The sequence below is a fragment of the Puma concolor genome, chromosome A2 (assembly GCF_028749965.1).
Source record: "Puma concolor isolate L17-30 chromosome A2, mPumCon1.1.hap2, whole genome shotgun sequence".
Taxonomy (NCBI): domain Eukaryota; kingdom Metazoa; phylum Chordata; class Mammalia; order Carnivora; family Felidae; genus Puma; species Puma concolor.
The window spans coordinates 24,707,586-24,719,634 of record NC_141668.1 but is presented as its reverse complement, the minus strand read 5'-3'; the positions used below and the strand labels follow the sequence as shown (position 1 = coordinate 24,719,634).

Sequence of the window (12,049 nt, the reverse complement as noted above, 5' to 3'; positions counted from 1 at the left end):
CGTCCCTCATCTGCTGTGACTGCTGAATGGCTACTTCATACCTCTTGCCTCACACACACACCCCCAGTGCCTTCTGATGACCCAGCTTCCTTTTTATTTATTGTTTTATTAAAAAAAAATGTTTTATGTTTATTTATTTTCGAGAGGGAGAGAGACAGAGCACAAGCGGGGGAGGGGCAGAGAGAGAGAGGGAGATACAGAATTTCAGCTCCAGGCTCTGAGCTGTCAGTACAGAGCCCCGAGTGGGGGCTTGAACCCACAGACTATGAGATTATGACCTGAACTGAAGTCAGACGCTTAACGACTGAGCCACCCAGGTGCCCCTCCTTTTTTTTTTTTTTTAAGTTTATTTATTTATTTTGAGAGAGAGTGAAAACCAGAGGGGGTGGGGGGCATAGAGAAAGGCAGACAGAGGACCCATGTGCTCACAGCAGAGAGCCCGATGTGGGGCTCAAACTCACGAACTGTGAGATCATGATCTGAGCCCAAGTCGGACGCTTAACCGACTCAGGTACCCAGGCACCCCTCAGCTTCCTTTTTCACCGAGAACATAGTAGCTAGCAACTGAAAGAGAACTCCAAGCTCTCATGACCATGTCCACCACTTACCAGGCACCAGACCCATAGATCTTGTTTCTCTCCTTGTTACTATGGAAGAACTGTCTGAGTTCTAAGCAAAGTTCAACTCTTCCCCTTCAGTACTAGATCCTATCCCATCTCTTCTACCCAAGGACACTCCTCCAGCAATTCTCCCTTTTTCTTACATCAGTTTTATCCTTGCTCCTAGATCCCTCCCAACAGCAATAAAACTGGTGTTGCTTGTGGAAGAAACTAAAACAAAACCTCTCTCGGTCCCTCTCCCCCTCTGCTCCAATTTTCTCTACCCCTCTAAAGCAAACTCCTTGAAAGGGTGTCCAATTTCTTGCTTCCTATTCTGTCCTGAATCCCTCTAGTAGGTTTTTGAACCCACTTCCCCACCAAACCTGCCCCCCTATTGCTCAAGTCGGTGGCTAATCAGTCCTCATGTTACTGTCACCAGCATGTGACATATGTAGCTACTGCTTTCTCTTTGAAATGCTTTCTTCACTTGGCTTCTAGAACACTGTATTCTCTTGGCTTTCCTCCTTCACTGATTTTACTTCTCAGTTTCCTTTGCTGATTCGTTCTCATCAACACCCTTATACCATCTCCAAAGCAAAGTTTGTGGTTGCATATCACACATAAACCAATGACTCCCAAGTTTGTATCTCTAGTCCAGATCACGGTGGCTTGTTTCTAATCTCACCGTCTTCAGCCAAATGTAGCCTCGTGAAACTCTTAGATCACGTCATTTTTCTGCAAAACCTTCCAATGTCTTCCCATCTGCATCGGTTAAGGAAATGCTAGCTCTGTAAGAGATAAATTCTAATATGTCAGTGGCATAAAATAGCCAATAGAAGTTTATTTCTCAGAAAAAGTCCCCAAATGGCGTCCCTGTTCAGTAAGCAGGTTTTGTTTTTTTTTTTTTAAGTTTATTTTGAGAGAGAGAGCACGCGAGCAAGCATGAGTGGGGGAGGGGCAGAGAAAGAGGGAGAGAGAGAATCCCAGCAGGCTCCGCACTGTCAGCACAGAGCCCAATGCGGGGCCTGAACCCATGAACGGTGAGATCATGACCGGAGCCAAAAAACCGTGAGTCAGATGCTTAACCAACTGAGCCACCCAGGCGCCCTCCGTGAGTGATTGTTTAACAAGAACCTGGGCTCCTTCCATCTTGCGACGGCCCATCTGCAATACACGGCTTCTAGGGTTGCCACAGAAAGAGAAAGAACTTGGAGAATGGCATGCGGCAGGTTTGTACGGCAAGGACTAAAAGTAGTAGACATCGTACCTGCTACTTTTCCTTTGGCCAGATCTGAGTTACCTGTGCACACTGCAGCCTAGCTGTGTCCATAGAAGGAAGAGGAAAGAGTCTGGTAAATAGCCAGCTCAGCCACAGGAAAAGGGAAAGTCCTTACAATAGCCTAAAGGCTCCACGTGGTGTCCCTCTCCTCCTCACCGCCATCTCTCCTGTTACCTCCCCTCCGACCTCATTTTCTCCACTCTCCTTAATTACCACAGTCCAGCCAAACTGGCTCCTGGCTGCTTCTCAAACACTCCAAGCACGCTTCAGGTCAGGGCCTTTACTCTTGTTCCCTTTTCCTGGAATGTTCCTCCACCACCTTCGGATGTTCACTTACATGTCCCTCTCTTTATGAGCCTTCCCTGGCCACTCTTTCTAAGATTACAACACCACTCTGGATAGTCCCAGCTCTCTCTTCTCTCCTTTCCTGCCTTATTTTCTTCCTTGGTACCTATCACTACCTCCCACTCTATATATTTTGCTTTTTTACCTGGATTATTAGCTACATACCAGAACACAAGCACCATAAGAGAGTTTGGTCTATTTTGTCTGTCGCCGTCTCCCAGTGCCTAGAACAGCATCTGGCACACAGGAAACAATACATTTATTTGTGGAGTAAATGCTTAGTGGCACCGTATGGGCAGAACAGGGAATGCCTCAAGAACATCAGCCTTTTGCGGTTGACATCACACCTGCCATAAACATTCCCTCAGTGCTTCTCTCAGAGACAGAATCCAGGGCTAATGGGCTTCGGGTGCAGGTAAGGTGGCATGTCTTGTGTGCGTCACCCCTTGCGTCCTCTTCCTCCTCCACCTACTTTCTAACTCTGGGGCTCCCTCGAAGCTCGATGTGCTTTCTTCTCCTCGGAAAGCTCACTTGTTCTCATGGCTCCCTCAGCTGCCTCCTGGCCAATGACCCTTCTAAGGATCTCCTCCAGCCTATCGGCTCTCTCTTTTTAGGTGTTCTGCCATCGTCTTAGATTTCCCATGTCTTGAGCTCAACTCATTTCTCTTCCACCTACCTAGCTCATTCTCCCTGTTTCCTATGACTAAAACTTTACATTTCTGGGTGCTTCTTCATTTATGTCATCTCAGCAGTCACTGGGTCCAGGACTTGTTATTTCCACTTTAAGAACTTTTCTCGTATGTAAGAGTTCTTTCCTACTTTTCTTGCTCTGCCTACGCAAAGCCCTTATCCACGGGGATCTCAGGGTTGCAGGGCCCCATCCCCGGCAGAGTCCCGTTACCTTACCCACCTTCCTCTAGAACACTTCCGAGGTGGGTGGCTCTCCCACTGGTCGCAGTTCCATGAGGGCAGGGGCCATGTCCTATCCATTGTGGGTTTACCAGCACCTGACTTCAAGGAGTCACTTTTTAAAGTTTTTAAATTACTTCCTGATGCAGTCAGTTCTGTAGTTAATCCCGATTAGGAGATATTCCTCCTAGAAAGAACCACTTTCAATCTCCTACCTCCCACACAGGTGCAAGCTTAGAAACCTTCCGAAGACCGACAATTCCTACTGCCTTCAGCTCAGGCTCCTCAGATTAAGACTTTGCATTACTTTGAGAAACTTATATCTGTGTTCTCTCCTCATCTTCACGCCCTTCCCCCACCTTTTTTACACCTCTCATCCCCAACCTGGCATGAAAATTTACCTGCTCCTCTGTTCCCCGCTTGCCCTTGTTCCTGTTACTGCTGTTGCTGAGTATTTGCATTCAAGAATTCCTTAGTCCAAAAAAAAAAAAGAATTCCTTAGTCCAGCCTGAGTCACACCTTCTTAGGAAGACCTCACGGGCTACCACCAAGGGTCACTGTCACTCCTGTGTCTGAATTCCCAAAGCATTCAGTCAGCCTCTCACCTTGGCACTTAAAAGTGTATTAACTTGCTTTGTATTTAACTCTCTCATCAGCATACTATGCGTTTCCATTGGCTTTTAAATTATAGAGGCTTTGCTAAGAACATACGTTTATGTTCCATTTGTTTTGCAAACGTAGTGGCCCTCATTTAATGCTTCTTTGAATTTCGTGACATGAAAATGAGTAAGTGAAAAATTTCCTATATTCCTCTTAAATCAGGGATATACTATGGGTTCCGCCCATTCAGTTTACTTAACATTATTAACCATTTACTCTGAACTGGGCAGCAAGGTCAGAGCTGTAGATAAAAAGATGAGGAAGTCCTGTCTCTGCCCTGGAGCTTAGCCTAGAGGAGGACATATGGATAAGCAGCTTTTTATAGCAAAATTTGGCAAAGTGTATTGAAGATACAACGTGTTAGGAAGGCAAATAAAGGATTATTATGTCTGGTGGGGTCAGGAAAGACTTCTAAAAAGCTAACCGGGACTTCTATTGACATTCATAACGCAGAGAATCAGGAAAACGCACTTCGTCCAGGCGGAGAAGGTCACTGAAGGCAGAACACCAAAGAGATGTGAAAGGGCCAGCCAGCTGTTAGGTAACACCGAGATAATGGTGGACAGAGCACAAGATCTGTGAGAGGGAGTAGATAAAGCAGAAAGATACACTGGAGCCAACGACTGAAGACCCTCTCGTAGGCCACCCGATCAGAGCAGTAGGAAAAAAATTGGTATTGTTCAATACAGCTGGGGACTGATGCAGGCGAATTAATTCGGTCCTACGTGCTAGTGGGCAAGGAGATAACTAGCAGAGTAATCCAAGAAGCCCTGTGGAGGCCGAGTCATGCGCTGTGAACTGGGACGTGGCTGCCAGACAGCCGCGCCCACAAGCCGCCCGGAGTCGGGGGCTGGGGCTCATCACCCCCACACCGCCGGGGACCAGCGTCGGGCGGGAATCCGGTCCACGCACTCGGCGCGCTCGCGGGGACGTGGCGCTTTCCAGCCAATCCCGGCTACGCGACTGTAGGGCCAATGGGTGTCCGGGGAAGCTGTGCGTCAGCGGCGGGCTCGTTGATGATTGGTCAGGAGGCCGCCGGCGAGGCGGATGGGGGCGGGGCGCGGAATCGCTTCCGGTTGGGCGGTGCTTGCGCGCGTGAGCTGAGCCCGTGGGTGAGAGGCGGCCGTGGCAGCCTGGGCTGGGGGCGCTACGAGGAAAGGTAGGTGTCGTGGCCCTCGGTCCTTTCGCACCATCTCCCTTTTTCGCTTTCTTTCGGTCCTCGCTCTCGACGCGGCATAGGTCCCCTTCGTTCTGGGCCCCTGTTTCTGCTAGCGCGGGGTTACGGGCCTTGAGCCTGCTCGCGACCCCCGAGCCCTCAGCGCGCAGTCTGAATCGAAGGCCGCCGCTCGCCCTCTCGCGCGCTCTGGGAAGGGGCCTGGGTCTCGGCGAACTCCGGCTCCCGGCTTTGCGTTGTGTGGGGTACTGTTTTGTGCCTGGCTTGCCACGTCCGCCGTCCTTGGGTCCCGTCTCTCAACGAGTCCCTCGGACTAGAGGGTCACTCTTGTTTGCCAACTGAAGGTCGGAGGGCAGTGGAATAGTAGTATTGTAACAGTTCTCTGCCACCTCCCACTAACCGGCCTACCTGTGTCCTCCAGCTCAGCCCCAAGGCCACATCCCGGGTGCGTCTGCCAAGAAAGTCGTGTTCACCGACTTTGAGTGAGGGTGTAGAAACGGGGCGGGGGGAGCGGGGAGAAAGCGGGAAGACATTTTGTGATTTAAAATAAAACTTTGTGTAATTTTAAAGAAAAGCCGACTGTTTCTAGCCTTCATGTTTGGCTGCATCGTTCTGTCAGCGACAGAAAAGAGTTTTTAAACCTTTATTAGGGAATTGTAGCTTTTACCTTGTTTTGTTGCTTCTAGGTGCAGACCCTAGTTCTGTTTTTTGGCATATTATGTTCAGAAGTAAACTTAATTCCCTGTAGCTGCCCTGATTAAGAGCATAGTTGGTGGTCGATAGTTTTGAGAGCAGCTTTTGCATCAAGGCAAAAGTTTCCTGGGTCTCTTGCTAAAATTTTAGGGCCCTTGATCTCAATTACTGAGCGTGTAAATTCCCAAAATAATGTCTCTGGGAGTTGAACTGCATTCACTTCCTGGCGGCAGGGACCATAAAGTCAACGTTAATGAATTGGCAATAAGGTTGCTTCTAATACGATTTTATAACTGGGAAGTAGAGAACGTATAATCTCTGATAAAGTTTTTTTGCCCTGGAGTGGAAGACACAACACAAATGCATGTCTGACCTCATTCAGTAAATTTAGTTAACCAAGTAACAAACGATGGCCATCACTGAAGAATTTAAGTAGTATAGTACACATTTACAGTACAAACCTGTAAGTTGTAATTGTGTGTAGAGGATAGGTTGCCTAGGCCTTATCTGAGTTTTACAGTGATTTAGGGATGTCCAATAGGATTTTTTTTGATGATTACAGCTAGGAGGCCCATGAACCCATAAAGATGAGTTGGGTATGCCTGAGTGGATGGTACTGGGTTTCAGCTGTGAAATCAGTTCATCACTCTCAGTATAATTGTTTGCTTCCATTCATCCAGTGATGTGTTAAGATACTTACTGGTGGCATTTTATTTACATTGCACCTGTATCAGTAATTGATCAGTATGTTGATATTAACATCAAATTTCTAAAACATGGGTGTGGCAGGGGTGTTGGGAAGACAGAGGTGTAGCCAGGCCTAGACACTGGAGATGCTAGGCCATAACATCCTAGATCCTCTGTGAATTCTTAAATATGGGTGTGGCTGATGGTGTAATTTATGTATTAGAGTTAAAACAGCTGAAAGGCGCTTTTCTGATGGCCAGATCCGGTAAGGGGAATTGGGGGTTGGGAGCAGGCAGGAACTGCATTTCTGCCAAGTACTGTCCAGCTAGTCTAGTAAAATGGTCTATAAAAAGTGCAAGACACTGTATTAGGGACATAGAAAGATACCAGTTTCGGGGCGCCTGGGTGGCTCAGTCGGTTAAGCGTCTGACTTCGGCTCAGGTCATGATCTCGCGGTTCGAGAGTCAAGCCCCACATCAGGCTCTGTGCTGATGGCTCGGACCCTGGAGCCTGTTTCGGATTCTGTGTCTCCCTCTCTCTCTCTGACCCTCCTCCGTTCATGCTCTGTCTCTCTCTGTCTCAAAAATAAATAAACGTTAAAAAAAAAATTAAAAAAAAAAGATATCAGTTTCTATTAGCTGAGAGTCCTGCCTTTTAAACATGTAATATTTAGGAGCGCCTGGGTAGCTTAATCAGTTAAGCGTCTGACTTCGGCTCAGGTCATGATCTCATGGTTTGTGGGTTTGAGCCCCGCGTCGGGCTCTGTGCTGACAGCTCAGAGCCTGGAGCCTGCTTCAGATTCTGTGTCTCCCTCCCTCTCTGCTCCTCCTCCACCTACACTCTGTCTCTCTCTTAAAAATAAATAAAACATCAAAAAAATAAAATATAGTATCTATAGGGGAGCTAAGGAGACAGCTTAGAGTAGCCTATGATCTGTTGTGGAGTGGTACAAACATTTTATACAAGTTGGGAGTAATTGGTATAGATTACTTCCAGCTGGAGTGATCATAGTAGGTAGATCTTTTCATCTAGGACTTTAAAATTATTTATAGACATTTGGCACAGAAGGGAGGTTGAGCTAAAATAACTACCAAATTCTCAAGGACTTTATGCATGTTAAATATGCATGGCAAAGTTACAAGTAGAAAACAAAACTCCCGTGGCCACTTTGCAAAGCATTCCTGTGGCAATTAATTATGTTTTAAAGTTTCATCAGCCCCAAAGGAAACTTTTTTCTCTCAGAATTTTCTGGAATTTTTTTCTTAAATTTTTTCTCCATAGCCAGAACAATGTTAAATTTGTACTCTGTCGCCCTGGGTATAGAACTCATGAAGGCTGAGTAATAGTTTGTCATTCTTAAAGCTGTTCTATTGCCAAATTTTGCAGTTTTCTGTTCTCAGCTCTTATAAATGTGTGCTCTCAGTACCATAAATAGTGTAATCAAAAGGTGTTCGGCTTGGGTCATGACCTCACTGCTTGTGAGTTCAAGCCCCGCGTCGGGCTCTGTGCTGACAGCTCAGAGCCTGGAGCCTGCTTCAGATTCTGTCTCCATCTCTCTGCCTCTCTCCTGCTCGTTCTGTCTCTCTCTCAAACATAAAATAAAAAATATATATTTAAAAAAGGTGTTAATGAAGTGTTGTAAATTTGATTCATCACTAGAAAAACATTGAATAAATGGCTGTCATAACTTTTATCAGATCACGAAGGATGACATTATTCCTTTAATGTGATAATGCATTGGTGGTACTTGTACTAAAGTCATAAGTAAAGAATGTCAGATAACCAGATAGCTTTAATTTCTAGATTTCATAACCTGGGCCTTATTATAGGCCCAGGCTGTTCCCCTAATTCAAAATTGAAGTAGTCACTTAGGATTGCCTTTTTTGCTGAATATCCAGCTCAGAGAACGGGAATTTTACTGCCACACCCATTTCTCTCACTTGTTAACTTTGAGCAGTGGGTCTTTGATCAACCAGAATATCTGTGGGATCACTCAGTGGTAATGTTCTTGAGAAGTTGTATTTAATCCAGACATCTAAATTTCCCTGAAACCACTTAAGTACTCTATGACCAATGACTGGGAAGGAAGGGAGGGAAATAGCAAGAATTAGAGCTTTCAAGGAAAATTTTGGATGACTAAAATAAACTGATTCTTCAGGCTAATCTTTGTTATTGAAAGAAATTCAAGCTTATGATATTAATCTTTTCTCCTTCTAAATTAACTGGAGCAATTCATGAAAATAACTTTGCAGAAGACCCTTATTGGTGACATACTTCAAAACGATGATAGTTACTTGATATTTTTTTCTGTTCTATTTAGTTTGTGACTAACATGCCACTATCCAATAAAAATACAGTACAAGTCACATGAATACATTTCACCTGAAATTTTAAAGCAGGTTAAATTAATTTAATAATTTATTAAATCCAGTACATACAAAATACCCTTCTTTCTATGTAAAGTATGACATATCACATCTTAATTCACACTAGCCACAGTTCAAGTGCTTAGCAGCCCATGTGACTGTTATTGTCCTGAACAGTACCGGTCCAATTTTTTTTTTTTTTTTTTAACGAGAAAATATTAGATGTTACCCTTGGTGAGGGAGGGGCAGAATTTTAGAAAGAAAAAACTTATAGGTCATTTAAGAAATAGATGGGGAGATGCTTTTTGCACAATCATTGATTTACCTTCTAGATCACATAGTAAAAATTCATACAACTAAGTCCTTCATTTATGTTTTCCTGATATCTTGTTATCCATTGATGTGTAGCTGTGATGAAGAGGGAAGGAGAAAAAGAAGGGCCATTTCGTTTTCTATCATTTGGTTTCAGTTTGGTTGAAAAGAGAAAGATGCTTCAGAAATTAACGGCACTAATGTAGTTCTTCAGTACCTCGTGTAAAAAGTTGTACTGTTCTCACATCTTCCCACATAAAATATCCTTTGTCTTGGGGGATATTCTTTGCTTCTACTTGAACATTTTTTATATGCTATATGGATTTAGATAAATCTAGTACAGTCTTTTTTTAGTATCCATATTCATGGAACAAGAGGCCTTTGTAAAGTTTCTAATAACCAGGAGTTGATATATGTGAGCACAAAGAGTGTATATTTAAAAAAAAAAAAAAGTTATTTTAAGTGCAGGGCTTTTCATTGCCCACTGCAGAGAGATGAAGGTAGGACCATAGGCTTTGTCCGTCAAGTGGTCTTTGATGACTTGTTAAAGCAGTTGCATCAGTGGTAGATAGCTAGATTTCAGGGTGGCAGTAGGTAGTGAGGAAGCAGAGATAGCAGCAGAGACACTCCTACGGGTGAAGGAAAGGGAAGGGCAAGCTTGAGTGAATAGCAAGGTCTGAACAAGACTGATTTTAGATTTTGGAGACCTGAGAAGTATTGATTGACAGAATGGTGGAAGGAGACTTTACAGGGGTGGGATTGGAAGATTAATTGAGAGAGGGAAAGGAAAAAGTTGGATAGATGATAAAGCAGGAGCTCTTGACTTTTACTCTGGAATTCTTCTCTTGTTGTCAAGATGTTAAGCCTGATGGGGCGCCTGGGTGGTGTCCGACTCTTGGTTTCAGCTCTGGTCATGATCTCATGGGTTCGTGGGTTCAAGCTCTGTGCTGACAGCATGGAGCCTGCTTGGGATTCTCCCCCTCCCCTCTCCCCCTTCTCCCCTACTTCTGTGCCTGCACTGTGTGCCTGCATGTGTGCTCTCCCTCTCAAAATAAATAAACTTTAAAAAAGAAAAGCAATGTTAAGCCTGAAACTTAAATGTTTTCCCTCTAAATCACAGTGAATCAGTTACATTTCTCTATGTTACATGTATCAAAACTTTGCACGTATCTTTTCCAGGCCCTGGTAATGAGCTTAATGCATTTATTCATATTGTAACGTTTAGGGTTTACAAGAGTTGTTAAGGTATTATGGCAGAATTGTTAGGGTATTTTACTCTGGGGATGTAATTAGTCATTTATAAAACTTTTCTAAATGTGAGGTTCCCGTACTAATAGGCATAAGGAAAATCTGTTGCAGTGACTTGATTTTACTTGATTTTGTAAACCTCTAAATACTGTTTGGATATGTAACAAAATAACAGAAATTTGTTGTCTCTGGAGAGTTTTGTAAGTCTCAAGAATTGTTTCTAGTTTGAGATGGAAGTTTTATTTTGCCCTAAAATAAAGGCATATTCACTGTGGCATTTAAGAGAGCCACTAAATCTCTAGTTTTCTCTTTACTGTTCCACAGATTTGATTGATCAGTTGAATTATTGAAGGGTAGCCTGAAGTTTTATTGTAGAACAGCATGTTTTACTTTAAAAAGTTTGTCTTAAGAGTAGTTGTTTTTGCTTCAGTTTCCTCTTTCAATCTAGAGAAATGGCTTGAAGATGTTTGTTTTGCAATACTGAAAAGAGTTTTTATAATATTGTTTAAAAACACAAAGGGGTGCCTGGGTGGTTAAGTCGGTTAAGTGTCCAACTCTTGATTCCAGCTTGGGTCATGATCTCACAGTTCTTGAGTTTGAGCCCCAGCCTGCTTGGGATTCTCCCTCTCTTTATGCCTCTCATTCCTCCCCCCTCAATACATAAATAAACCTAAAAAAATATAATACAAACAGATAATACACATGTGTACTCATTTACAAAATATAGACAACAGAGTACGGTATTAAAGTTCACTCCAAGCCAGCCTCACTACCCCACCCCATCTCTTCTCCCCTGAGCCTGGAGTTACCACCATTTACAGACAGATGTTTATCCTTCCATGCCATTTTTGTGCATATGTGTTACATTGTATACAAATATAAACAATCTGGGAGGCTGTTTGGTTTTTTCTTTTTACCTAAATGAGATCTTGACATTGATTTGCAACTTGCTTTGTTGTTCAACTTAACATGTCGGTAAATTTTCCATTTCAGTGCAGACTGATCCACCTCATTCTTTTTAACCTTTGCGTACTGTTCCATAATACAGATTTAATGTGTATTTACTAGTTCTCTGGTTTCGTTTTCCATTTTTTTATCATTATAAACTGTCATTGTTGAGGGGCGCCTGGGTGGCGCAGTCGGTTAAGCGTCCGACTTCAGCCAGGTCACGATCTCGCGGTCCGTGAGTTCGAGCCCCGCCTCGGGCTCTGGGCTGATGGCTCGGAGCCTGGAGCCTGTTTCCGATTCTGTGTCTCCCTCTCTCTCTGCCCCTCCCCCGTTCATGCTCTGTCTCTCTCTGTCCCAAAAATAAATAAACGTTGGAAAAAAAAAATAAACTGTCATTGTTGAATATCTTTGTGCAAGTGCCTTTGTATACAAATTTGGGTGTTTTGATGGAATAGCATGGAACAGAATCTTTATAAGCTTTCAGAAGCATATCTGAGTTCTAACATTGGTGGGAACAGCTTAAGTACCACCTTCTTCCCGTTTCTCTGAGTCTCTTGTTCTTTCATGTTGCTTCTTCTCATGGGTTTTCATCAGTCTTTTTTATTTTTATTTTTTAATGTTTATTTTTGAGTGAGAGAGAGTGTGAGTGAGGGGAGCGCAGAGAAAGAGGGAGACACAGAATCCAAAGCAGGCTCCAGGCTCTGAGCTGTCAGCACAGAGCCCGAGGTGATGCGGAACTTGAACTCACAAACCGGAGGGATCATGACCTTAGCTGAAGTTACATGCTTAACTGACTGAGCCACTCAAGCACCACGGGGTTTCATCAGTC

General features: G+C 44.0%; 1 protein-coding gene across 2 annotated transcripts in view; it reads left to right on the top strand.

The window, feature by feature from the left end:
• Positions 1-4,811: 4,811 nt before the first annotated feature.
• CALU (calumenin) overlaps positions 4,812-12,049 on the top strand; it is a 32,061-nt gene continuing 24,823 nt past the window's right edge. For both annotated transcript variants that reach the window (XM_025929590.2, XM_025929589.2), the window contains exon 1: positions 4,812-4,951. The gene's annotated coding sequence lies outside the window, so the exon portion shown is untranslated. The remainder of the gene's footprint in view (positions 4,952-12,049) is intronic.